At 26.9% G+C, this 26,873-nt stretch overlaps 1 protein-coding gene across 2 annotated transcripts in view; it reads left to right on the top strand.

Moving 5' to 3' along the window:
- The first annotated feature begins 851 nt into the window (after positions 1–851).
- The window catches only part of LOC117168338 (solute carrier organic anion transporter family member 5A1), a 271,076-nt gene continuing 245,054 nt past the window's right edge, over positions 852–26,873 (top strand). For both annotated transcript variants that reach the window (XM_033353917.1, XM_033353918.1), the window contains exon 1: positions 852–950. The gene's annotated coding sequence lies outside the window, so the exon portion shown is untranslated. The remainder of the gene's footprint in view (positions 951–26,873) is intronic.

Below are 26,873 nucleotides of genomic sequence, written 5' to 3' on the forward strand. Positions count from 1 at the left end.
AAAGAGGGAGCTCTTCTTAATATTTTGACACCAAAATCATGTCGATACACCTTACCGACTGCGAGTAAAGCCACCCACGCTTTAACTTGACATACTGTACAATGGTAAGTTTATCCCATTCTTTCTAGATCTAGATTTTATACCTAATTATCTTTATCATCTTTTCAGTGACTTGTTCATTCTTAATTTCTATAACACAATCTTCTAATTTTTTAAGTAATACAAATAAATTACATATACTAAGAATATGTTCAAATAAAGAAAAATGACTTTTAGTCGGGGAGAATAAATCCATAATCCATAATAATTAAAAAATTTCAAATTCCCGCTCGAACAAAGCAGAGTTTATTGCGCCGTCTCGTGGCATGTGGTCAAAATAATCCGTTTAAATGTAGCGGCATTGCCGAATTTAGCCGAGAAGTACCGGAAAAAAACGAAGCCACAAAATCACCGATAGCGCCCCTCTCGTGACATGTGGCCTAACTAGACCCTTGCCGCATCTAGGTAAAATATCTTTGCTGCCACCTTAGAAAAATACTCAGTCGGTAAATGATAACTTGGTCGACTCTTCGAGTTTAAAAAGCCCTCGCTTTATTCAAAGGGTCGCAGATGGCGCAGCAGTCGTATGCGCGCAGCCGGCCGAAATCCGCAGTGAAAACACAGAGCCAAACAGAGCTCACAGCTGGTCTATGATCTTCGACGTGAGTTGATGTCCGATTGTGCCCCATGTGATTTCCGCGATTTTTTCTCTTAAAAAACCACCTTATCTGAAGGTGTGGGTGATTCTGTGCGAAAATTCATTCGTTCGGTGTGCAGTGAAAGGTGTTTGTGAATGTGTCACTCGTTTCTGGATTTCCAGAACATTGTGTTTCGTCACGAGGAATTTTACTCAATTTTACTGCCCTGGATACAAAGGAGTTTCGTGAGCACCTCGCAACAGCGTCCTTTTGGTAAGTGTTTTTTCTCCAGATCAAGATATTTAACTCGCAATTCTACCCTTCCCAATTTTCTCCATTTCACCACAAACTACTCAGAATGCTCCAATTTTGAATGACGTTTTTTTTTCTTTTTTCGAGTGAACTCTTCAATTTTTGGGACAGGGTATTTACAGAAAGGAATTTCTATTTTTCCACAGTATTCTAAGAATTTAAGGGTCGAAAATTTTAACAAATTGCTTCGGATTTACTTCAATTTCATGTTCCAATAGTTTGATTTTGAAAAAAAATAATTTTCCAGACAATAAAGGGGGGTACCAGCTATTCTATAATTTAACCATATAAGATTTTATTGCGAAATTAATTTCAGGCTGAAACGGTTTTTTTGCAGTAGGGAAATAAAGAATTTGGCGACAAACTCTGACCTCAGATATTGAGTTTAGCGAATTTTGTTCTTGAATTTTCTGCTGTTAATAATTATTGTTTTATATTCATTCAACACTATTTGGAATTCGGGATTTCTGGTCTTACTCCGAAATTTATTTTAGAGAACACATTTTTTTAAAGGAGAATAATTGTTTTGATTTTTTAAAATATTGTTTTAATGACTCAACAGAAAAATAGCCCATTGTTAAAGATCACAAAATTATGATTGCAGTTAGTAAAACATTTGAAAGTTTACAGTCAAAGGTTTTAAATTTCAATTATTTTTAAATTCCAGTTCGTTTTAAAATTGAAAAAAAATCTGCATCAGGGCGAATGGGAAACTGGGAAATGGCAATAAATTAATTTTTTTATTGGAAATTTCACAAATTTCTATAACAAAAGTCTGTCCAATCACTTGAAACATCAAAATCTAAACTTTTTTTTTAGAAATTATTTACAAATTTAAAATTAATTTGATTTTAAGTGTGTTTTTAATGTTCAGTTCAATTTTTTTTTTTAAATTGTGATTTCATTCAGTTTACCAAGCATTATTCTCAAATATTTTATTTTAGAAATATTTTATTTTCGTTTTTAAGCCGATATTTTTAATGTAAAGAAATTTAAATTGCAAATTTGAAGAGTTAAATATTATAAGGCTTTGAATTCAAAATTTTTGAATTTACGTATTCTAACGTTAAATATTGATAGAAATTTTATAAACTATTTTCAATTTTGAAATAACCTCAAATTTATAAATTTATAATTACACGCTTTTATTAAATTTCATATATTGTTTCAAACTAAAAAATTCCATTTTAAACTCATTCGATTTGAAATTTGTTAATTAAGAAAAAAATACAATTATTTAATATGTAACAATATTTTACTGTTCTCTTTAAAACGAGTATTTATAAATTTAATATTGAAAACTAAAAATTTTGAAACTGAATATTTGTCACAGAAAGCCTAAAATTTTTTTATTTAAAAAAAGTTTAATTTGTAAGTGAAATTATTTAATTCCGATGCATAAAAAAAAGTCGAATAATTATTTACCTAGAAAAGATGAGTAAGTATTAATAAAGACAACAAGCGTAGATTTTTGCAGATTCTGAACCAAACATTTTAACGATTTTTATGAAGATTGAACATGATTTTTATTCTAAAAAATTAATTTTTTCAAAAGATTTCCAAAAGTGTCAAAAAAGAATCTAAAGATTTACGAGCACTTTTTTCATTTTGCAGGATTTTTTTTAAATTTAGGAAAAAAATATATTTTAAAAGATATTTAGGTTTTCATAGGATTTTAAAACATTTCAAACTTAGATAATGAAAAAGCTTTTTTGATATTCCTGGGAAAAATTAAACATATTTTTTATCATAAAAAATAACGTTAAGAGATTATTTTAAAAAATTTCGATGTATAAATAACAATTTAACAATAATCATTTATTTAAAAAACTACTTTAAATAAAAATAATTTAAATCCTAATTTAAAAAGTGATACTTTAAAAAAATTTACTCGTTCAATTTTTAATATTTCTAGATTAAAATTGGTTAAAATTATATAATTTTGATCATTTTTTAATTAATTCATTCTTTAATTTAGAGCATTGAAAATGATAACGTAAATTTATATTTTTTGAACTGAATTTTACATGGTGAGTTCTACAATTTATGAAAGTTAAATGTACAATTTCACAGTTTAACTGAATTTAATTTAAAATTGTTTAATTGTAAAGTACAATAGCTTCCATTTTATAAGTGTAAATTAATGAACATTTGAATAAAACATTTTTGAATTAAAAAAAAATTTTATTTATTTTTACCAGTTGAAAATTCAAGAGTTCCACGTTAAATGCTTTAATTTGCAATTCAGTTTTGATTAATTTTTTGTGACAAAAAAGGGTTTTAAACTACTAAAAATAGTTATTTTAACAATAGTTGATCGAATTTCGATATTAATCTAGGATTATTTGATCGGGGAAAAAATTCCATACAGCTCTACTGTACCCAATTTTTAAAGTAATTAAACAATCATAAAATATAATTATTCTTTAAAAACAATTTTCCTTTCAAACAATTGTTTTATCGATTAAAGCCATAAGACAATTTATTTTCAAAATTGGAAGCAGTAGAGTTGTAAAGAATGTCTTTCCTGAGCAAATAAAAAATCGTTTATTGAAACTTAACAATTGTTGACAAATTCTTAAGAAGTGCTAATAAGAAGATATTCATTTACAATAAACATTGTCAAAATAAATGTTTCTTGTAATTTTTTAAAATTTTCAATTAAAAATAAGCTTTTTTTTTTAAATTACACCATTGGTAATATTATTTTGATTCTTAAAATCGTAAAAAAATATAGAAGAGAAACCGTAATTAATAAAAAAATAGTTGAGTTCCTAATTTTTTATTTAAATATAGTCATTTGCATATTTGTGTTTTTTCTTCTGCTTTAGTAAGAAGTCTTATTTTCCATTCAGTTCTAATTTGTGAAAGCTTATTCTATTCTTTGAAGACTCCGTTGCATAATTTAACAAAAAATAATACATTCTTTTTTAGTTAGACATTTTTTAAAAATTTAATGAAAAGCTGAAGGAATAACAGAAATGTGCAAATAAGAACAGTTTAATCAATTTACATGGCCTTAACTATTTTTCGTATTATTAATCGCTTAAGTCTTTCTTACAAAATTTGTTTCAATTATCAATGGAACTTTTTATATCAATTTCATAAATCAATTTCAAAATTGAGTAATTTTGTACTTGTCTGTACGCTATATTTTGTTACTTCGAAGTTTTTTCCCTAGAACCTTTGCAAGGGATATTATTTTCTAAGTACATAGTTTTCAGTCTTTCGCTTTCGTATGACTTATTATTTCTCTTATCAGCTCACAAAAATGTGTCGATGATATTATGAAACAATCTCAAAAAGAATCAGGTGACGATGCTTTCAACTGACCTTCACTAGATTTTTCTAACGTATAATATAACTTAAACCAATAACACAATAAAAAATTATCAAAATATCAATAAAAAGCCATTTCTATGATTGCGAAGAAAATTCGATGTTTCGTCTTACTGAAATTATTTTTTCTTGTAAGCTATCATTTGTAACAGAGAGCATTTGTAATTTTCTGTTATGAACAAACATATTTTGAAGTACAGCTTGGTTATGTTGTCTCAGCTCCTAAAAGGCTGTTTATCTTTAATCAACATGCTTTTTCTCACTGTAATAATATTTTTAGTCTCGAAGTTTTTGATGAAAATAATTAAATTGTTTTTCAGGTGGCTCAAAGCGCTTAATTCACAGCGCCAATTAGCTTCAATTAACGACGGAGCATATCGAATGTTTTTTACTCTAATTAACTGCATCTCGTCAGAGCACTACTACTATTTCATTCAGCATTCGTTGCTCCAATCAGTCATTCAGTTTGAAACACGCTTATAAATTAAAAAATGTTCTGACTCGAAAAACGAATGAAATATTTGTCTGCTTGTTCTTTAGAAGCAATTGATAATTAAAAAAAAAGCGAAGTAATAATTCCAAAAACACTTTTTAGATTTCAATAAAACCTGGATTTGTTTTATTCGTTATTTGATTTTTGTTTTGAGAATTGAGAGGCCACTCTCAACACCTATTATTTTAAATATGTTTATGTTTTGTAATTGTGGAGGTTAAAGACTTGTAGGAGTTTCACTGAAAGAGGAATTTTAATTTTTCATTTCCGTCCCTTTGTTTCTCTTATTGTGAACAAAATAGGAACATCATAATTTCTTTCATACGTAGGAATTTAAGAGTTCCGGGTTTCCCAAGGCTTTCTTCTTTAGTATCAAGAACGTGGAAGTCGTATACTTTCATTCTCAGCTTTTCTTTTGACACTTTTTTTCAGCTTATTTTTAGTGACTTTTTAAAGATAAATTCATTATAGTAAGTTTTTTGTTTAATTTGTTGAATTTCTTTAAATTTTTAGCATTCACCCTGAATTATTCCAATTCAACAGATCTTTTTTTTTTTTAATTGACTCTGAAGACTTTTAAATCCAACTTGATTTCTTATGGAGATTTTAGCAGAATATTATTCATTAATTATGTTCACTCTCATTTATCTGAATTCAATGGAATTTTTTTGGATTGAAAAATTTTGTTCTATTCGCTTGAATTATTTTTAATTTGGCTTGATATCATATGAATTTCATCGATTTTTCGTAAATTCTCCTAAATTCGTTCCTTTTTTACTGGAATCAATGGAACATTTTGGATTTAAAAAAAATTTATATTCATTTTGATTTCGTTGAGTACTGCTCTGAATTCTTTTCAATTCTTTCCAATTTTTTGAATTGGCCATGCATTTTGTTATTCGCTTGGATTTTTCTAAATTCACTCAATTCTACTCTATCAATGGGTTTTTTTAAACTTTTTTTTTAATTCAGCCTGAAGTCTTTTAAACTCACTTTGAATTATTTGGAATTTCATCAAATACTTTTGAATTCCCTTAAATGATTCTAAATTCAATAAAATTCTTATGAAATATTTTATGAATATTCTTGAACTTCAATGAATTATTCTCATTCCCCCCTATTTTGAAGACATTTGCTATATTTTATTATACTCACAGTGCCAAATCCCGATGTTTTTTTAATTTTCAAACACCTTGAAGAGGAAAATTCTTTCTTAAAGTGAGAATGTTATATTCTCTATTTTGTCAAATTTTTGAAAAAATATTTAGATGTGGCTAAAGTTGTTTTTATGACCGGTATGAGATTTTAATGAGCTTATAATTTTTATTTTATATAGTTTAAAATTTTTCTATGAAATTCTTGTATATTAATAAAAAAAAACAAGAATCCAATTTTTAAATTTCGGTAATATACTTTTAAATTCCTCTAATTGAATTAAGACGGAAGCATTGGTAGTTTTTTGAAAATGTTTTTTTTTTCTTTAAAAAATTCGAATTTATGGTCAGAGAAAAAAATTCTGAATAGGTGTTAAATTCCATAGAGCATAACTTTTGTGATAAACTTCAGTTTCATATTGGTTCAATTTATTAATTTTTAATTTAATGAAATTAATAATAATTTAATTTTTCAATTTCTTATTAGATCAATTAGTTTTTAGGTATTTAATTATATTCATATGCGTAATTTATTTTTAAATATTAATTTTGTTTAAGTCGATCCCTTACTGTTTTCCGGATTTGAGCGATTTTATTGATTTAAAAAATTGGTTAATGTATCAAAAATAATTATGTAGTTGAATTAGGGCCTATGAAATTCACCATAAAATTGACTATAAAAAAATCAAACTGATTAACTCATTAAAGTTGCATATCGGCCATAAAACAACTTTAGCGACCATTAAATATTGGTTAAAATATCTAAAAAATACAGTTAGGAACACTAACAGGACTTAGAAAATTAGTTTTTTTTGGTGCCAATTTCCCTTTCCTCATATTTTGCGAAAATGATGCGCTATGAAATCTGTAGGTACCATCGAATGGGACTGCACTTTCGAAAAATTAAGATCCAATCAATTTTATTGGTGGGTACATTATTGAGAAAGACGGCTTATAAACTACGCGGAAAAAATTCGTTTTGTAAATAATAAATATGTATAGTGCGATAAGAAGAAAGCAAATGACTCATTCTTGAAAAATTACAGAAGTTAATATAAACCGCAAACTTACAATTAACATTATTACAAAAATAAATGGTAAATTGCTCCATTGCTTAAAACTTTGATTTTTGTAAGTCTTTATATAGCTTAAAATTTTTATAATTCAAAAAATTAGGCGTTCTTGAAATAGAAAATTTAATAATAGAATATTATATGCAGATTAATGTACAGTTTTAATGTTGTATTACATTTATTTGAACATGGTTACATGCAATAACGTAAATTCTATACATATTATAGAATTTACAATACGTTGATGATATTATAATAAATCATAATATTTCTCGATAGCACAAATTACTTAATGTTGTCCTATCACGCACAGTTTTGTGCATTCTTTCTCTTTCGGAAAATTGTTTGCATTTGGAGCATTGTTGTCACAAATTAAAACTTTAACACATTTTTTTAAACTTTTATCATACGCCCAGAAGTAAGAATCAGGGTTAATACATGATGGATTGGATAACAATGGTTGTTGACAAGCTGCTGAAAAAATATTTCATTCATAAAATTCACATTAAATGTATTTATTTATGTATAAAATGATATGATAAGTTAGATCTCTTTCAAAAATTGTCTTTCAAGTAAAAAGAAATCTGTCATTGTTTCTTAGAATGAAACCGTTTTAAAAATATTTTAATACTCTATAAATAATTATTGATTAGTAAAGAAAATATTTGGCTACAATTCTTTCAAAAGATGAATAATATATAACTATAAATCGTAATTTAAAAAATTATTTAAACTATTATAACTAACCTGATTTTTTATTATTTTTTGATGCAGCGCTTTCTGCTCTCGTAATCATGTAAAGGAACAGAAATAGTGCAAGAATTTTGAAATTCATTTCGGAAAAATTCTTTTTTCACCTTAATGATTATTTAAAAAGAGTTCAATATGTTACTTCGTAATCTGCTTCTCTGCTAACGTTCTTTAGCTTTAACGTATTCACATTGGTATATATTATTCTTAAGACTAAATGAATATATACCATAAGTGATGAATGAAATGTTTTTATGATTTCATCAAAGGATTACGAAAGGCGATACGTATATTTGTTTAAGATCTATGTTTTTACCATTCTGATGATATTGTTCTGGGTACAATAAGACTGAAGAACGATTTTTAATCATTAAACTCTAATAATCCCTTCAATAAAGATAACGTTTTATGTTCAAGAAGAATTCAGATAAGCTGTGATGATTATATTTAGTAAACAATGTATGCCTTTAAAATAATATTTTTTAACATTTCAATTTCTTACTTATACAATAATGATTCACTTTTCTTGTTTGATTAAACTTTTGACACAAACTTTTAAATTGTGTTTACCGGGGAATATATTTGCAGTCTTAGATATAATTTGATATGGTTTTTAATATTTTTAGACAATGAAAATAGTGATTACGAAGTATCTAGATATTCTAGATTGACTGCAAATATTTGTGCCATGCTAACCGAATTTTGGTTCAATTCCCCATAATGCACGCACCGATTTTCGGTGTCTTCCCATTTTCGTTGTAAGATTTTATTCGAAAATTTGCAATCTACAATGAGACAAATGTACTTCAACCGTCCATCTTTCCATCGTAAACGACTCGCATTGTTGGAAAATTGCCATATCCCCTGAGAATTTTCTGCTTTATGACTATCATGATGTAATCTTCGTTGTAGAAAGTAAAAGCAATTAAAATATTATTCACGAAGCAACATCCAATAAGGCACCTAAGCAGAATAAAAAGAAATAAATAATATAATATTTTATTAATTTCTGTACTGCTTTTGATTTTAGGGATTCAAACTCTCGAGCTAAGAAAAAATTTGGAAATTAGCAAAAGTTGAGTATCCAAATTTTATAGTAATTAAATAACACCATTTTTTCTCCAGACACCCGCAGAATACGTTTCTATTTTTTCTTTATTTCAATAACCTATTTTTTTAATTAATTTTTTTAGTGAAAATCTAAATGCTCCATGTTTGGCTGAAAATTGAACATTTTTAGTTTGAAAACTCAACTGTTTGATTGGAAAATTCCTTTGTTTTATGAAAAATTAGTTTTTTTATGGTAGGCTTTTTATCTTCTTGGTTTATAATTCATCTTTTTGGTTGAAAATTAATTTCTTCGGTTGAAAAGTTAACTACTAGGTTGCAAATTCCGTAAATTCAAATATTTGATTGAAAATTTATATATTCTGTTAAAAAATTAATCTTTTTTATGGTAAATTAATCTTCATGGCTGAAAACTTAACTAGTTGGTTAACATTTAATTTTTTCGGTTAAAAATTATTGTTTTTTATTGAAAATAAATATTTTTAACTGCGCATTAAGTAATCACACTAGTTGAAACACCATCTTTTTGCTTAAAAATTCATTTCTTTGGTGGAAATTTTAATATTATAATTTTGGTTAGATATTTTTAGTTGAAAATTCATGTATTTTGTTACAAATTTGTCTTTTTGATAGAAAATAAATTTTTTGGGTTGAAAATTCAACAATTTGGTTAAACATTATTTTATTTTTGGATTAACGTTTCATAATTTCAGTTAAAAATTCATTACTTTAGCTAAAAATTTAACTATTCTATTTTTTGTGGAAATTTGTTCTTTTTGATTGAAATTTAATGCTTTTGTTTGAAAATTTAACTATTTATTTCAAAAGTGATTTTATTAATAATTTGTTTTTTTTTTTAAATGAAAATTCATTTATTTTCTTAAAAAATTAATTTCTTATATTTGACTGAAAATGTCAATATTCTATTTTTTGTGGAAAATTTTTCCTTTTGATTGAAATTTAATCCTTTTGTTTAAAAATTTAACTATTTTGTTAAAAAATTCATTCCTTAAATGTCACTGAAAATGTAACTATTCTATCTTACGTGGAGTATTTATCTTTTCAATCGAAATTTAATCTTCTTGGTTGAAAATTTAGCTATTTCATTGAAAAATGATTTCATGTGGCGGACAATGACTTTTTATCAGTGAAAATTGAACTATTCTACGTTTTGTTAAAAATGCATCTCTTTAGATGAAAATTTCACTTCTTAGTTGAAAATTCGTATTTTTCTAACATAAAATTGAACTGTTTTATTTTTCGTTAAAAATTAATCATTTTATTTTAAAATTTATGTATTTTGTTGAAAATTTGTCTCTTGGTAGAAAATTCATCTTTTGGGTTGTAAATTCAATCATTTAGTTAAAAAATAATTTTTTTGCATGAAGATTCAACTTTATAGTTGAAAAATGGTTTTTTTAGTCATAAATTAATTTTTTTAACTGAAAATGAAACTATTGCATTTCTCTTAAAAGTGTTTTTTAGTTGAAAATTCATGTATTTTGTTGATAATTTATTTTTGTTTTTTAATAGAAAATTCCTTTTGGTATTAAAGATTCGTCATTTTATTCAAATTTCATTTCTTTGGTTGAAATTAAAATTTTTTTTCTTATTTGAAGATTAATGTTTTATACTGGAAAGGGAACTATTACATTTTTTATTGGAAATAAATCTTTTTTAGTTAAAAATTAATTTTTTATGTTGAAAACTCGTGTATTTTTGGGTTTAATATCTTATTTATTTTGGTAGAAAATTTATATTTTTGTGCTAGAGATTCAACTTTTTTCTTGAAGTTTCATATTTTCTTGTTGAAAACTCAACTCTTTTATTCTAAATTTCTCTTTTTGGTTTGAATATTAGCCTGTATTTTTTGAGGAATAATTAAACTGTTTTGTAGAAAATTCGTATTGTTTGGTTCAATTCAACGGTTTTTGATTGATAATTAAAATATTTTTGTGTGGAAATATCAATTATTACACTTTTAGCTGATAACTAATTTTTCTTTGATCGAAGATTTATGACTCGTTGAAAATTGTTTTGTCTGCAAATTTAATCATTCCATTTTTGAAAAAAAAAATTGAGAAAAATCAGGGGAAATGTGAATTGGTCAGGGGGAAGGCAGGGAATTTGAAATTGGGATTTTGTATCAACTATGTTTAATAAGGATTGTGATAGATTTTTTATTTTTAAAAATAAATATACAGCATTTCAGGAATTTTTTTTGCCATTTACGTAAAATGAGAATAAAATATTAACGACGAAATTAAAAGATTAAAGTTAAATACATAACTTGAATGTTTTTACTTCTCTCTCAAGCTGAACGTAATTTCTGCTAGAAATGTTTCGCAATTCCAATTAATTCTAATAACTATTTTCAAGGAACTGCACAGCTTAAATTTTTTAAATTGAGGTAATAGTAATGAGAGCATACGTACATAGCGGTATAAAAGTATTGTTTCGATCCAATTGTAAATGTAATTGCGCGTAAATACATCGACCTCGGCTAGTGATCTTTGTGCTTTGGCATTGGGTTTCTAAATCGTCTCTTGGTTTCCTGCCTCTTTTGTATTCGCTAGTTTTTTCCTAAGAATAGGCCAAAGCGGTCAAAAGTAGTTCACATTTACGATTCTCGAGGTTAATTCTCCACGACTTAAATTCCAGAATATGTACAAAAATGAGAAAAGCTGAAGGACTATCAGCAAATAGGTCGTGAATCAAGTCAACTTATCTTTTTTAAACAAGAAAAACTCGTTCTTAACTTGGTGCAGGTATACAAAAATTGCCCTGAAAATTGAAGCTATCACAATATAAATATTGAATTTTTCATACCTTCAAGTCATTCACCCCTATATAGAGTTGGTTTCCAGCTGATAAAAAAAAAGACAAATGATTATTAGATCGAGGAACTCTTCTCACTATTGTATGAAATACTCATAATGTAAAATTATATTCAACTGGAAAAAATAACGCACTTATTACACGTTTCCTGTTTTGATTAACTAATTGTCAAATTAAAATATATGATTTAATTTAGAGCACTATAAAATATAAAGAACAATCATAAATTAATATAACTATTACAATATTTACGTTGGCTTTTTTACCATTTTAAGTTAATTTAAATTTTAGTCTGTTTTTAAATAATTTCTAACAATTACTTAAATATAAGATTTTATCCAAGAAGACAATAGAAGCAAAGACAAATATTATTAAGTTAATTGGGGATTTTATATCGTAATAACATGTTCTTAAGTTAAGACATCCTGGGATTCTGAGTCCTACTGCTTCCTGTCTTCCACTTTCGACACAGATCCGTGCTGAAGATGGATTTATCTTGGAGATTTGCAATTGAAGATCCTTCAAATTTTAATGGGTTTAGTTTAAAATAATGTAATTTTGAATTTTTTTTTAATAGATAAATTTCGAAGACTTACAATTTTAAACACTTTAATTTTAAGGGTGTATACATAAAAATACTTAAATTTTGATGATTTTAAAGCTCAAAAGACAAGTTTTTATCTCTAAATCTTCCAAGTTGAACAAATTTCGAATGTTAATTATCAAAATGACAGCATTTTCAATTTTAGAACTTAAAACTTGCATAGTTTCTTATTGTAAATTTCCAAAATTGAAAAGTGTTCAATTTTAAAGTTTTAAAATTTAAATTTGGATGATTTTGAGAATCAAAAATCAATTTTTTATTTCTAAATCTTCAAAATTGAAGAAATTAAAAATTTAACGCATCAAAATTAAAGAATTTTTCATTGTAAAACTTAAAATTTGCATAATTTTTAATGATAAATAAATAAATTTACAACGGAAAGTTCTCCAATTTTGAGGGATTAAAATTGAAAACTCTTTAATATTTTAAGGGTGGATAAATAAAAAGCTTAAATTTAATTTTTTTTTCAAATCAAGACAAATTTTTAATTTGAATTGTTCGTAATTGAAAAAATGTCGAAAGTAAATCAACAAAATTACACCATGTTAATAGTAAATTTTCAAAATGTAAAAATCTTCACTTTAGAAAAAAAGTGCAATTTAAATATCTGCAATTTTTAAGAGTTACAATTGAGAATGCTTGAATTTTGAATATACAGAATTGCAAATCATTCAATTTTTCAAGATTTTTATTTAAAAGGTGTCAAATTTGGAATAATTAGCTAACCTTTAAATGCAAAACTTGAAACTTGCTTAAATTTTAATCTATCAAAATTAAAAACTCAACAATTTCCAAGATTTACAATTCACAGTTCGGAAAATTTCAAGAGTTACAGTTGAAAACTGTTTAATTTTTAGGATGTATGAACGCAAATTCTTAAATTTTGATGATTTTGAAGATTAAAAGTGTAAATCTTCTTCTAAATCGAAAAAAAGTTGTATTGTAAAGCATCAGAATTACAGAATTTTTACTTGTAAAACATAAAAGTTGCATAATCTTTATCTGCAAATTGAAAAAATTTAAATATCTTCAAATATTTACTCATAAATATTAATTATATGTATAAATAAATTTAGGATTGAAGGTTCTACAATTTTGAAGAGTTACAATTGAAAATTTTTCAATAGTATATTATTAAAATCTTAAATTTTTAAAATTTTAATTTTTTAATGTGGAAAATTTTTTGTGAAATGTATCAATTTCGAAGATTTACAATTCAAATATCTTTAATTGTAATGATTAATAAATACCAATTTTTTAAATTGGAGGATTTTGTAAATAAAAAGTCAAGTTTTCAATTCTTAATCATAATTTTTAATTATAAATTATAAAATTATAAACTCTTGAATTTTATAGATTTTCTAATTTAAAGTTCTACAAGTTTAAAAATTTACAATTGAAAGTTATTCAATTTTAACGATCTCCAATTTTTAATTCTTCAATTTTAAAGATGCATAGATAAAAAATTTGCTGCAAAGCTTCATTCATTTTACTTAAGATTAAAGCACTAAAAGCATAACAAAGACTTTAAAATAATAATAATATTTAAAAAATTATAAGTTTCCTGCAAAATACTTATTTTTCGTTGCTTTTCTCCAGCTCTAATGATAACTAAGAATCGTCAACAAATGACTTCACTAAACTTTCTAGGATAAACATTAAACAATTACTTTAAACAGTATAATTTATTCCGTAGCCATTACTAAAATAAGTACTTTCTCCTAAGTTTTTCTATTACAGAAAATTATGCAATTAATTTTTTTTTTTTAATTTTGGAGATTTAAAATTAATTGAATCTTATACATTTGCAATTTTAAATGTACCAATTATTATTAACAGCAAAAATGTGCACAGCAAAAAATTTTTTAAGATACTTCGGCAACACTGCAACAAAAATTAATTTTAAATGAAGCTGAAGTCAGGTGAAAATGTTTTTTATGAATTTATTTATGAATTCTTAAAGATGTTAAACTGACTTACGCTGATCTACTGTCAAGCTATATGGTAGAAACAAAATCAAGTGACAATATTACGCGATAAGTGAGTGGAAATATTTATACCTAAAACATGATTTGGTTGAACAAACTAAATTCTGGTTAACACAAGAAAACTTGTTGGTTAGTGAAATTTGGTTGATTATCTGTTGGTTGATCTGAGTAAAACTTTTAGTTTATGCAAGAAAAAATTGTCCTCGATCCTGGAGAATATTGTAGTTAAATCAGATAAGTGTTTTTGCTTGTTTAAGACAAGATTTTGGTTGATTTAACAAAAATTTGTAGTTCATCTAAGCACAAAGGACCCAGCACAACTTACATTGTGTTTTAGCTTGAAATTGTGTCATATCTCGTAAATTATTAAGTAGATTATTTAGTTACTAAGTATCAAAAGACTTTATCAAATCGATTCTATTTCCGGATCACTTATTTTGATAAGGATAACCGAATATTTTTCTTGATTAAACAAAAACATTGTTGATTTAATCAAAATTTTTTTTGAAATAAATCAAATGTGGTGAACGTATCAATGTTGTTGAATGAAGAAAATATTTTGTCCAGGTTTAGTAGTCCCTTCAATGTGGACAAAGTGAATGAATGAATTTGAAGATTATTATTATTAATTTAGAATTTTAAATTTTCTATTCCCTATTTTCCTAAGTTTCTGATTACATAAACAATTTATACGAAAATTCTGTTGTCGGAAACCTGTGAATTATGAAGCTGACCGTCCGTGCAATTAGAGCCGGCTTCTTGTTAAAAGCCAGGTGTGCTCACGCTATTCCCAGTCGTTGTAGAATGTACATAAATAAGGAACTAATTTGAATTGCCGAACGTACTCTCAACATTTTAGAATGATCGTCAATTTCTATTCAGTACACGACTTTATGAAATGCCACTATATAAAGTTGCATTGCAACAGAATGTTGCGTAAGAATCTCTTTATTGTTATCAAAAGAAAGTTATCAAAGTCTGCAGCTGGCACCCAACTGTTGGCTTATCTTTTAAACATTATATGTATATTCTACTCTCGGGTCGCACTTCATCAGAAATCCTTTCTAGTTATCTACATTAAATGAAATGAAAAACCCCGGAAACTAGCAAAAACTTTGAAAAAAAGGTTCGTGGGTAGCTCTATATCTGCATTCTAGATTCTGGAAGATGATTCACTAGCGTTGTACGAGAAACTAGGAGGCAAAAATACCGTACATACGTTGAATCTGAAATATGTAGGAGCTAATGATTCTGAACAATAATTTCTGTTTTTGAACATATAGAAAATAGAAATGAAGTCATGAGAATGACAACTGGATAAGGATCACTTTTTCGGAATTCTGTTATTAACGAGTCCCATCAGTAATTTATGATACTATTTGTCGATAGGTGTTAGAAATAATCTAAAAATAATGTCTTTTTTCACTTAAAAAAATTAATTAAAAAATATGAGAATGACAGCTGGATCAGGACAATTTTTTTCGATATCGAACACAGAAAAAAAATGTTTAGAGATGTTTTAGAATTCCCTGAAACATTAAAAAAATGGCCACAAACTTCAATAATTTTAAATAAATTGTCTATCACACAGTAAAGAAATATGGTTCATTTTGGTTCTTATCCATTTTTCATGCGTACATTTTCACAAAATTCTTCAATTCTGTCTCGAATTTTTTTAGAAATTTTGACACATCAAGGAATACTGACTATTTTGTTTTTTCCCTTTCTCCTCCCACAGAGAAGATTTTTTCCTTATGTTTTCTCAACTTTAATTTAGAGTGCTGGAAGGATATATGCTAACATCTTTCTATAAAAAACTTTTACTTTAAAACCTATCGCCTAAAGCTTATTTTGGTCATCCTGTAAAAATTTATTCTTGGTTCTTATCCAGTTATCATTCTCACAATCCCCTATAATCTCTATATTTAAAAATTTTTTACATTTTGTGCTCCTTTTAGGATGCGATTAATTTGTAGAGAATATTACAGGAAACTCTCGGTCATTATAATAAAGAAATTCTAAATAGCTCAGAGAAAGCACGATCCCAAGAAAAAAGACGAAACCAACGTTTCGACGATTTGCGCAGAAAAATAGAAAAACAATCTACTGAATTATGGAAAATATTGTACGTATTTTATTTGAGTGTTTTTCTCTGGAAATTAGTAATAAAAAAAGATGTATAAAAATTGATCAGATTTTAACAATATTTTCTAGATATCTTATGTTGAAAATCGGCAAAATTCAATATCAGAAATTAATTAATTACCCTGGTCTCTGAAATAACATTGATAGTAATGATTTTTATATAAAATAATAAAACTTACCACCTTTAAATCATTAAAATTTAGAATTTTTGGTTTTGTTGTCGTTTTATACTGAAAATCGGTGCTTTTTATAAAAAAAGTCATTAGATTTCATACTAGCTACAACAATTGAAGAATTTTAGGTTATGTTTGCGTTTGTAAAAGAGCATTTATAATCTCCATTTTTGGTTATTTTATGTTAGTTCTTTTCGTCTAAAATGGTTATTATTTTTAAAAGATCATTAATAGATTTTAAGTAACACTTACAATATTTAAACAGTAATAGGATATATTAGCGTTTTTTACAGGAAATTGGCTATTGCTATAAAAATGATTTGACTTCAAAAATAAAAATTTTGAACAATTTTAGTTTATGTTAGTGCTTGTCTTTAAAAATTGGTATTTTTAATTTAATAAATCACAAGATTTGTCCGTTTATCATTATTATTCATTTTCTTATTCCGAGTCCTTAAATTTGGAAATTTTAATGAAAAATATCGTTGAATTTCATTGAAGGCACACATTTTTTTAACAATGTTAGGTTATGCTCGTGATTTTAAGAGAGGATTTACAATCTTAAATAATTTTTTGTTATTTTATCTCAATGGGTTTCTAATAACATATCTATTTAATTATTAATAGGCCATCTTAAAGTTTTTTACCAGAAATCGGTTATTTTAAACTAAAAAATTACTTTGTTCAAATTTAAAAATTAAATTTACAATTTTGAAAAACTTCAGGTTATGCTAGAGTTTTCCTCGGATATCGGTATTTTTTTAACAAGTCATCAATTATTGTCAAAAATATTATCCTTGTTTTTCTTTCTTTATTATTCCAGATTATAGATACTATGAGATCAAAAAATTTCGTATTAATGTTATATTTTAATTTTAAAATTTCGTAATTTAAAAAAAATTGTTTATGTTTGTTTTACAGTCAATACAAATTTGTCGTCTCTTATAATTTTTGTTCATTGGGCTGGTTTTGAATCAATTCCCCTTTTTTCGAAGAAAAGTTTCCCTCATGGAATAAAGTAATGATAAAATTTGTTGCAGGTAATTTCTCAGAGGGATCAAGTTTTATTCAGATAATTTCGCGATATTTGGTTAAAGTTTATCCTGTAAAGTTAATTTTTGTGGTAGCGAATATTTCATCGAAATCGATGTAAAGTTTATCTTCTGTTTTTTTTTATGTGCTATTCTTGCTACATTTTCACTGCTGAACTACTGCGTTCCCTGAAAAATATTTCAGGAGTAGGCTTTTTTTAATTTGAATTTTGGTTGTCTGACTTTCCAAAGAGTCTAAAATCAAATAGCCTTAACAATTAATTAAATGCAAAATAATATTGTACAATTGAGGTCTGAGAGGATGCAAAGTATAAAATTGCCCTTAAATCACTATAGCAGGAAACATGCTCTATTCCATTGTTTCGCGCACGCTTTCTTAAAAAGTCCCGCATGTCATGCAATACCTGAGTTGGAAAGGGTCCACTGAACACATATTGTCGACGAGATCTAATTTTAACTGCTCGGAGTCGAAGTTGCGAAACGAAAATTAATTTCCATGCAAGTATCATGTTTATATTAAAAATCTTTGATGAGAAATTAAAATAAGCTTTACACTTTTAACTTGTATTATAAGTGTGGGTTTGAGGAAATAAGGGGAGGGGAATTAGGTGACTTAGGGCAAGTGAGGGGAAATTATGGGAAGTGAAGAAAGGGAAATAAGGGAGGGAGTGAGTGGTGGGAAGTAAGGAAATTATGTTTGGGAAAGTAGAGAAAGTGAGGAGTAATTACGGGTAGGGAAGAATGGAAAGGAGAGGGGAAGTACGTGAGAGGAGGAGAAGCAGATAGAATTGGTGGAATTTTGAGAGGGGAAGTAGGGAGAATGAGGAGGGTTGTAAGTGAGGAGAGGAAAAGTAGAGAAAATTGAGGGAATGTGGAGAAGGGAAGTAGTTCGAATATGAGGGGGTGAGTGCGTAAGTGAGGGGAAGTAAGGGAAATTATTAGATATGAGGCTGAGTAGGGGAGGGGAAGTATTATTTGGGGAAGCAAAAAGAGGGAGAAGTAGAAGATAAAAAAATTGGGGAAATGATGGGTGAATGGTGGAGTGGAGGAAAGGGGACTTAGGCGGAGTAGGGATAAGAAAGTATGAGATTTTTCAACTATGCCATTATTTGATATTTAATTAATTTATGGTTGTTCCATTTTGAGCTGCATGCCCGATTACTGCTCTCTAAATTTGAATGAGTCAAATATATACCTAATTTTCAGTACAATTGCTGTAACTAGAATTGCGTTACTGGCAATTAGTAAAAATATACTGATTAAATTATTAATTACCGTTACACGCATGCGCACAGTATAAGCTCGCAATTACAGATTGCTTAAACATTTCAAATGTAAATGATTCTACACAAATTAAGTTAATGCGAGAAATATTTTGTTTATTTATTTATATTCTTAATGAAGTGTGGTCTTTAAAATGCTGCTAAAAATCCTTTCTGAAATCGAAGCATTTAAAACAAAAAAAAAACCTTTTTTAATTCAGAAAAAAAATTAAAGACGAAAATTACATCTTTCGAATTTTTGAAATAAAAAAATTTCATTTTGAAGCTCAGAAAACTCTCGAAGAAAATGTTAAAAAGCAGAACTTGTCTATAGTCAACTCAATGAAATTGTTTAAAACACAAAAATTCCCACTTCGCAGTCAGAGAAAAAAAATGTTATTAAAATCTCCTTTTTTTCAACTCAGTACAACTCTTTTGAACAGGTCCCTTTTTTAAAATAAAATAAAAGAATAAAAAATAAAAAACTCCCCCTTCTAATTTATAAAAAATGTAAAAAACATAATTTTATCCATTTCCCAAAAAATTAAAGATTTTTAAATTGTAAAAATTCAAAATTTAACTAAGTGTGCCAAAAAATTTCAAAATGACATTTTTGATATATTAGAAGCAATTCCCTATAGGTTTTCAGTTCATTTTTGCAATGTGGTCCTGCCAGCTTAACGGACCTAAGCATTTTAAGTGAAACGATTTGAAATTGAAAATTAATTTAATTAGAATTGTGGTAATAAAATTTTGTTATATACTGAAATCTTTTAAAGTTGAATGATTTTATTTCAAATCGCTTATAATTAATAATTGTCAAATTGTGATTTATACCAAATTTAACATTTTTGAACAATTAAATATCATTTGTTTTTAAAAACTTAATTTCAAAATGTCTGTTCTTAATGAACAGTCAAATATTTCTTAACTTTGAAAGATTAATTTGTTAAATCTTCAATCATAAATTTGTCTAATTTGAAACATTTTAAATTCTTCAGTGTCTTCTAATCTACGAATTGTAACTTATTTGAAAATATTTAAAAATCGAAAATAATTTATTAAGCTTCAATCTAAAGTTTGCAGTTCTTATACTATTAGGGCTTCTGATTAAAAATATTTAAAACTTTTTAATTTAAAATCTTTTTCGGATTTACGATTCTTGATTCTTAAAAAATTTCACATTCAATTATTGTTCAATTTAAGTATTGTAGTTGATTTTTTAGAATCTTTAGTTTATGTATATTTGCAGTTAATCAACTTGAAAAGTTTTACTATAAAAATTGTTGTGTTTCAGACAGTTTTAATTTTTAATTGCTCAAGCCCTTAAAACATAAAAAATATATCATTTTCATGTAGGAAAAAAGCATTTTACAAGTATAAAGAATTACTTCGTAATTCAACTTTTAGGGGATGTGAAGAATTTAATTAGGTCTTTCCGTAGCTTAGTGAGTAATAGCATCTGACCGGCAATCTAAAAGACCTGGGTTCGAATCCCTACAGAGCTAGAGTATAGTTTTTCACAAATTAAAAAAAAAATCAGCATTAAAAAATGATTGATTTTAGACCAGTACAGACAATCTAAATAAACATCAAATTATTTACTAATAAAGTATCTTCTTATCAATCAAAGCATGTGTCAAACCATACGGCGCTGTCGTGTCCAGGATATAATGCTACAAGATTTATTTAATTTTATTGAACTTATATCGCTTATAGAATCAACTTATGATATCAGAAGTTTTAAAAAATGCTTCAGCTATTGAAAATTTAAACTCTTTCAAAGGTAGCTGTAATTTTTGCCAGTCATTACCACCTGTTTCCGCTAAAACTGTTCTGCCAACATTTCTCTCCTGATACCTGTTTTAAAAAAATAAATTCCATTATAGAACTATTTTTTCAATAAAAAATAAATCATTCCATGTAGAAAATTAATATAACAATTAAACACATGCGTTATTTGTAATATCCACCTTCCCCACAGTAAAAACTTACAATTGAGCTAGTCATTCTAGGTCTAGGGTCATTCTTCAAATATTCATTTGAAAATTGAAGTAACTGTAAACACTTTTTAAAGAGTGAATCAGAAATGGAAATTGTATCTTGAACCCACTCTCTAAAAGTATAAAGTCATTGACTGAAAAAACTTTCAGACACTATTCAACTTTTGTAAGGCGTAGGCCTCGCCGTTCATATAGCCACCCACGCAAATTTACTTAGTCCATATTCTAATATGTAAGAGTTATTCAAATATAATAGTTGGAATAGATAGATACTTATAAATGATTTCAGAGAAAAGTGTTGGTTGGTTCTATTTAAGAGGCATTTAAATCAATTTCAATTCCATTTTTCCTCATTTAAAGTATGTTCGCTTAATAATCGTAATTTTCATAATGAATTTTGAATGAAACATGAGAATATCAGGCCGCGGATTCATGCTGATATTGACACTTTTTTTTAACGATACAACTATTTTTCTGCTGTTTTTAAAAAAGTGCACCAAGGCTACTACTATTTAAAATTGTCTAAAATTTTCCAGAGATTACACAGATTTCAACAGATTCCAAGCAGCGATTTTTAAGGGTTTTAACTGGCTTCAGGTGTTTTCCAAATTTTAAAATAAATTTTAAGTGATATAACCAAATTCAAGATAATATTTACGGAATTTTAAACTATTTCAAGGGATTTTTAGAGATTTTCAACAAATTCCGAGGGACCTTTAAGAAGAAAAAGAATTTGGATGAAACCTTAAGGGATTTCATTAGATTTTTCATTTTATTAATTCTTAAAAGGTCAAAACATTTTTAACGAAATTTTAAAAGATAATAAAGATTTCAAGGTGTTGTACGGTTTTTCATGAGATTTTAGAGGATTTTGTAGGATTATAGAGCATTTCAAGCGATTAAAATTTTTTAAGAAAGTTTAAATGATCTCATGTTTCAAAAAATTTCGAGGGATTTTGACGGTATTTATGGTATTTATCAAATTTTTCAACCAAAAAAGAATCATTTTCAAAAATAAATTAAATTTTCAACTAAGAAACATGAAATTTCAACGAAATAGTTTAAATTTGAATTATAAAAGATAAATTTTTAACAAAAAATGCAATCGTTAAATTTTCAGCATAAAAAATTAATTTAAAATTACAGAAATTAATTTTCAACGATTTTAATTTAACTAAAAAGGACGAATCTTGAACAAAATATTTGAATTTTTAGCCAAAATGATGAATGTTCATCAAAGTTATGTTTCTGCCCAAATAGACGAATTTTTAACAGAATACAGAAAAATGGCATAGCTACATTTTAATATAAAAAATGAATTATTAAACAAAAAACAACTAATTTTCTAAACAGTAAATGAATTTTCAAATAATTTAAGTTTTATAAGAAGGTAGTTTAATTTTGAACCACAAATATGAATTTTCTACAAAATATTTATTTTCAAGTCAAAAAGAACAATTTTCCACAAAAAAGCTAATTTTGCAACAAACAAAAAAAATTGTGGTCAACTAGCTGATCTTTCAATTAAGTTAAGAAATCTTAAACGAAAACAAATCGAATACAGTTGCTTTCAACAAAAAAGACTAATTTTTAACAAAATAGTTGAATCCTTAATCAAACTATTAATTTTTAATCAAAAAATAATTTTCTAGAAAAAAAAACGAGTTTTCAACGAAATACTTGAATTTACAACCAAAAAAGCTAAATTTACAGTTTAAAATATCAGTTTTCAACCAAAGGTGGAATATTTACATTTTACTGAACACAAAATTGATTCATTCATGATTCATTCAAGAAGAAGAATTATTTAAAAAAGATAAACATTCAACCGAAAATAGGATAGGTAAATTTTCAGTTAAAAAAGAAATTCAACCAAGAATGAAACGAATTTTTATCAAAATAATTAAATTTCCAAACAAACAGTAAAATTTTTAACCAAACGAGATCAATTCCGAATCAAAAATATAATGGTAGACTTTTCAATCAGAAAACTTAGCTCTTATCCAAGGATATTTGGATTTTCGTATTGGGTTCTATTAATTTAGTTCACATTTGAGTAAAAAAAAAGGAAAAATAGGAAAGTTAATTTGCTGTCTATGCGGAGAGAAATGTCAAGATATTAATTCACAGTAGCGCATGATTTTAGAGCTACAATTTTTACGTGATTTAAAGTCTCGGACTCTCTGATCTAAAAGCCTAGAATTCGAGACCTGAAAGAGAAAGGGGCGTGGCTTAATATTTGATACTTCACGACCTATGCTTTAAAAGTATGGGTTCTGAGATCTTAGTTCTCGTACCAAAGCGTCATAACATCAAGGAGTAGTGACGTGAATTAATGTCTCGAAATTTCTCTCCTTGTAAATTAATATTTATATTACGTAAATTATTTGAAATGAAAAAAATCTTTAAAATCTTGTTAGAAGTATTCTCCTCCTAATAGGAGAATGGTCAGCTTCAGTATCCTATGATATTTTTTAGGGGGACACCGAAATAAATCACTGAAAATAAAGTCACTTAATATGTGGACGCTCTCTTACCTGAATTTTGAATTGTTCTCCACAAAGAAAAAAAAAATGAAGGTATAGAAGAGAGTCAGCTGGAAGTTCCGGTTGTTGCCCCAGCTTCTTAAATTACTGCCGTCTGAAACTTCTTTTTTTTGTCACCCAGTATAGGAATAATTCTTAAATGGAGGCATATGTGTTCATAAGAGCACGTGTGTATATATCAAGTGACTCGAGTTCCACCCCAAGCCTCAAGAGTGTAAGGACCTCTTATTTGTGATGCTCAGAAACTTGTAGATCCTCTTTTTCCTCCTCGTCTTCTTCTAAGCTTGAGTCTGCTCCTCCTCCTGGTTTTATGAGTGCACCTGACGCAGGAGAAAAAACTTTAGAAAGAATCGCAAATCGTTCCTTCAAACTTCAAGAGCTCGCTATTTATTATTCAAGATCTAGCTTGTCCAAGATAAACTTCCATCTTATGCCTCAATCAATTCACTCTTCATAAAATTAGGATCCAGTCTGATTAAATAATTGTCATTTTTATCGAGGATGCTATGCACTTTTCAAGGAATAATTTTATTCTGTAAATTGCGATTGCAGTAGGGGCAAAACCAGTAAGAGGCACAGTGGGATTCATATCGAACTGCAATGGCCACTTTTTAAAATTTTGTTTGTTTAATAATAAAAATAAAAACAAAATTTTGAATTTTGAAGTATACCGGTTTCAAAAAATGCTTTGTTTCAATCAAAAATACCTAGAAGAGTGAAAGCAACTGTCCAAAAAAGATCCAGTAGCAATGAAAATTTTAAAAAAGTTATTGAATTTGTTATAAACAAGTAAGTGAATGAAAATGGTATCGTAGGGATTTTTATTAACAATGTAATGAACTTAGCCATACACTGTATATAAGATTTTTACAAGTATTTCACAGGTGAGGATATTAATATGTTTATTATATTATTATAATGTATTATTAACAGTTGATTACACAAAAAACATGTTTAAATGCTGGAAAATAGCCAAATAATGCATTTGTTAATTAAGTTTGGTTACAAAATTATCAAATTTTATCGATTCATAGCAAAAAATCATTGCTAAATAACTGACTGTTAATTCTGTGAAAAGCGGTACTTTATTTATAAATATATCGAATAATAATTTGTTTAAACAATTGTTGTTCGCAATGATAAATTGTTTACTGTCATCAAAATATTCTTGAAAATTTAGAAGTTAGTTATTTACACTTAATTGCATCAAAAAAATCAATTTTGTACCTACACAAATAGCCAAATAGTGCATTTGTTAATTAAGGTGGTTTAAACAATTATTAACTTTTACTTTGTGACCAAATATGATACTTAGGTTTTATGTCCACGTAATAAATGATCGATACCATAGAAAAAACTTTATTTATTCTAACAAAAATTCCTTATACGGATATCCAAAAAAATAAAAATTTTCTTTTAAAATAACAAATTATATATGAACTTTTATTAATTTAACTTAAAAAAACTCTTTTTGTCCATAAATTGGATCAAATTCAGTGCGAAATAAGTGGCGAATCGCCGCCAATCCCCACGAAACCGATTTTCATTTTCTTATTTTCTTATAAAAAATTCAATAAATTTTTTAACATTTGCATTGCTATTGGAAATCTTTTTTGGATATTTTCTTTCAGTTTTCTAGAAATTTTTGATTGAATCAAAGCATTTTTCTATACCGGAATACTTCAGAAGTCAAATTTTTTGTCATATTTGGTATTAAATAAACAAACAAAACAAAAATTTAGAATGCAGCCATGGCAGTTTGATGCGAAATTTTCTATCTTGCTTTAAAAAAAGTCAAAATCGGATAATAATTGTCTTCTGCAAAATCAACTTGTCCACGGACGATTCTTTGCCCCACTGTGCGAGATGGCTAGAAAAACTGTTGAAGTAAAAAAGACAAGTTTTTAACCATGTCGTATTTCTAAGTCAATACAGAAGAAGAATTTCATTGCAAATTTTGAATTTATCAAGTCAAAAACTTCAGCTTTTAACAGAACAGTTGAATGATGAACCACACAGAAGAATCTTCAACCAAAGGATGACTTTTCAACCCAGAAGATTAATTTTCTATCCAATAAGATGAATTACTAACAATAGACATACATTTTGAACCAAATAGTTGAATGTTACACCAGGATTTTTTTAACAAAAAAGAAGAAATTTCAACAAAATATGCATAGAGTTTTAACCAAATAATTGAATTTTCATTGAAGAAGATTAATTTTCTATTAAAAAGATTAATTTTTACCACATTACATCATTTTTTAACTAAATAATTTGAACAGTGCATGTGATGCTAGCCCAGATTTTATTTGGTTAATTTTCGGCTTATACAGTCCACCTTCTCAATAGGCCGCAAACGAGATTGTGGGGAATAATTTTTCTGGGAATGGGAATTCCGCACCACTGTCGCGCTCTTGAGCGCGCACAAATTTTTGAAGTCCTTTCTTAATAGTGCCGCGCTGGCATTAATGACGCATTCAGGAGTAAAAGTATAAATTCGTATAACCTTCGCGCGGCATTATTGAGAATGTCGGATCCGAACTTTATGTGAGTAGGGGGAGACGCAGGAGTGGAGGTAGAGCCCGAATCCCAGTCATCGTGGTGCCAATTTTCTTGCTTTTTATTTAAATTTGATGAATACAATTTATCTTTGATATTATAAAATGCTAAAAAAAACACATTTTTAACCTGAGAATACAAATTTTGAACAAAAAAGTTATTTTACAATCAATTATTTGAATTTTCAACAAAATAGTTAAAATAAAAATTAACTTTAAAGAAAGTAGTTAAAATTTTAACTAAAGAGTTGAATTTTCAACGAAAAATGGTGTAGTTTATATAAAAAAAAGATTTTATGAAAAAAATATAAAAAATAGTTATAGTTAACCAAAAAATTAATATTCTTCACAAAAAAAAAATCATTTTAAACAGCATATGTACATACATTTTTAACCACGTAGTCAAATTTTCAACCAAAAAGATTAATTTTCTACCAAAAAACAATTTATCAAAAAAAAAAAAAATGAATTTGCAGTCAAATACTTTGAACAGTGGACGTGTTGCCAGTCCAAATTTAATTTGATTAATTTTTAGTGTATATATATTTTTTTTCAATAAATAACCAAATTTTTTGCAAAGCAATTTAATTGTGTACCAAATATTTGAATTTTCTATAAAACGATTACGTTCTTAACCCGAGAATATAAATAAAAGAAAAGTCAATCACGAGTTTAATTTTCAACCAAATAGTTGAATTTTCAGTTAAGAGAATTACTTTTTAAAATTATTTCTTGCAAAAAATATCCTACTCTTTCTTCACTTCATTGGGAAACTAACCACAAAACTACCGATTTCCGGTCAGGTGCTTTTCCAATTAAGCTATTAAGAGGGATC

The sequence above is a fragment of the Belonocnema kinseyi genome, chromosome 2 (assembly GCF_010883055.1).
Source record: "Belonocnema kinseyi isolate 2016_QV_RU_SX_M_011 chromosome 2, B_treatae_v1, whole genome shotgun sequence".
In the NCBI taxonomy this organism is placed as follows: Eukaryota; Metazoa; Arthropoda; class Insecta; order Hymenoptera; family Cynipidae; genus Belonocnema; species Belonocnema kinseyi.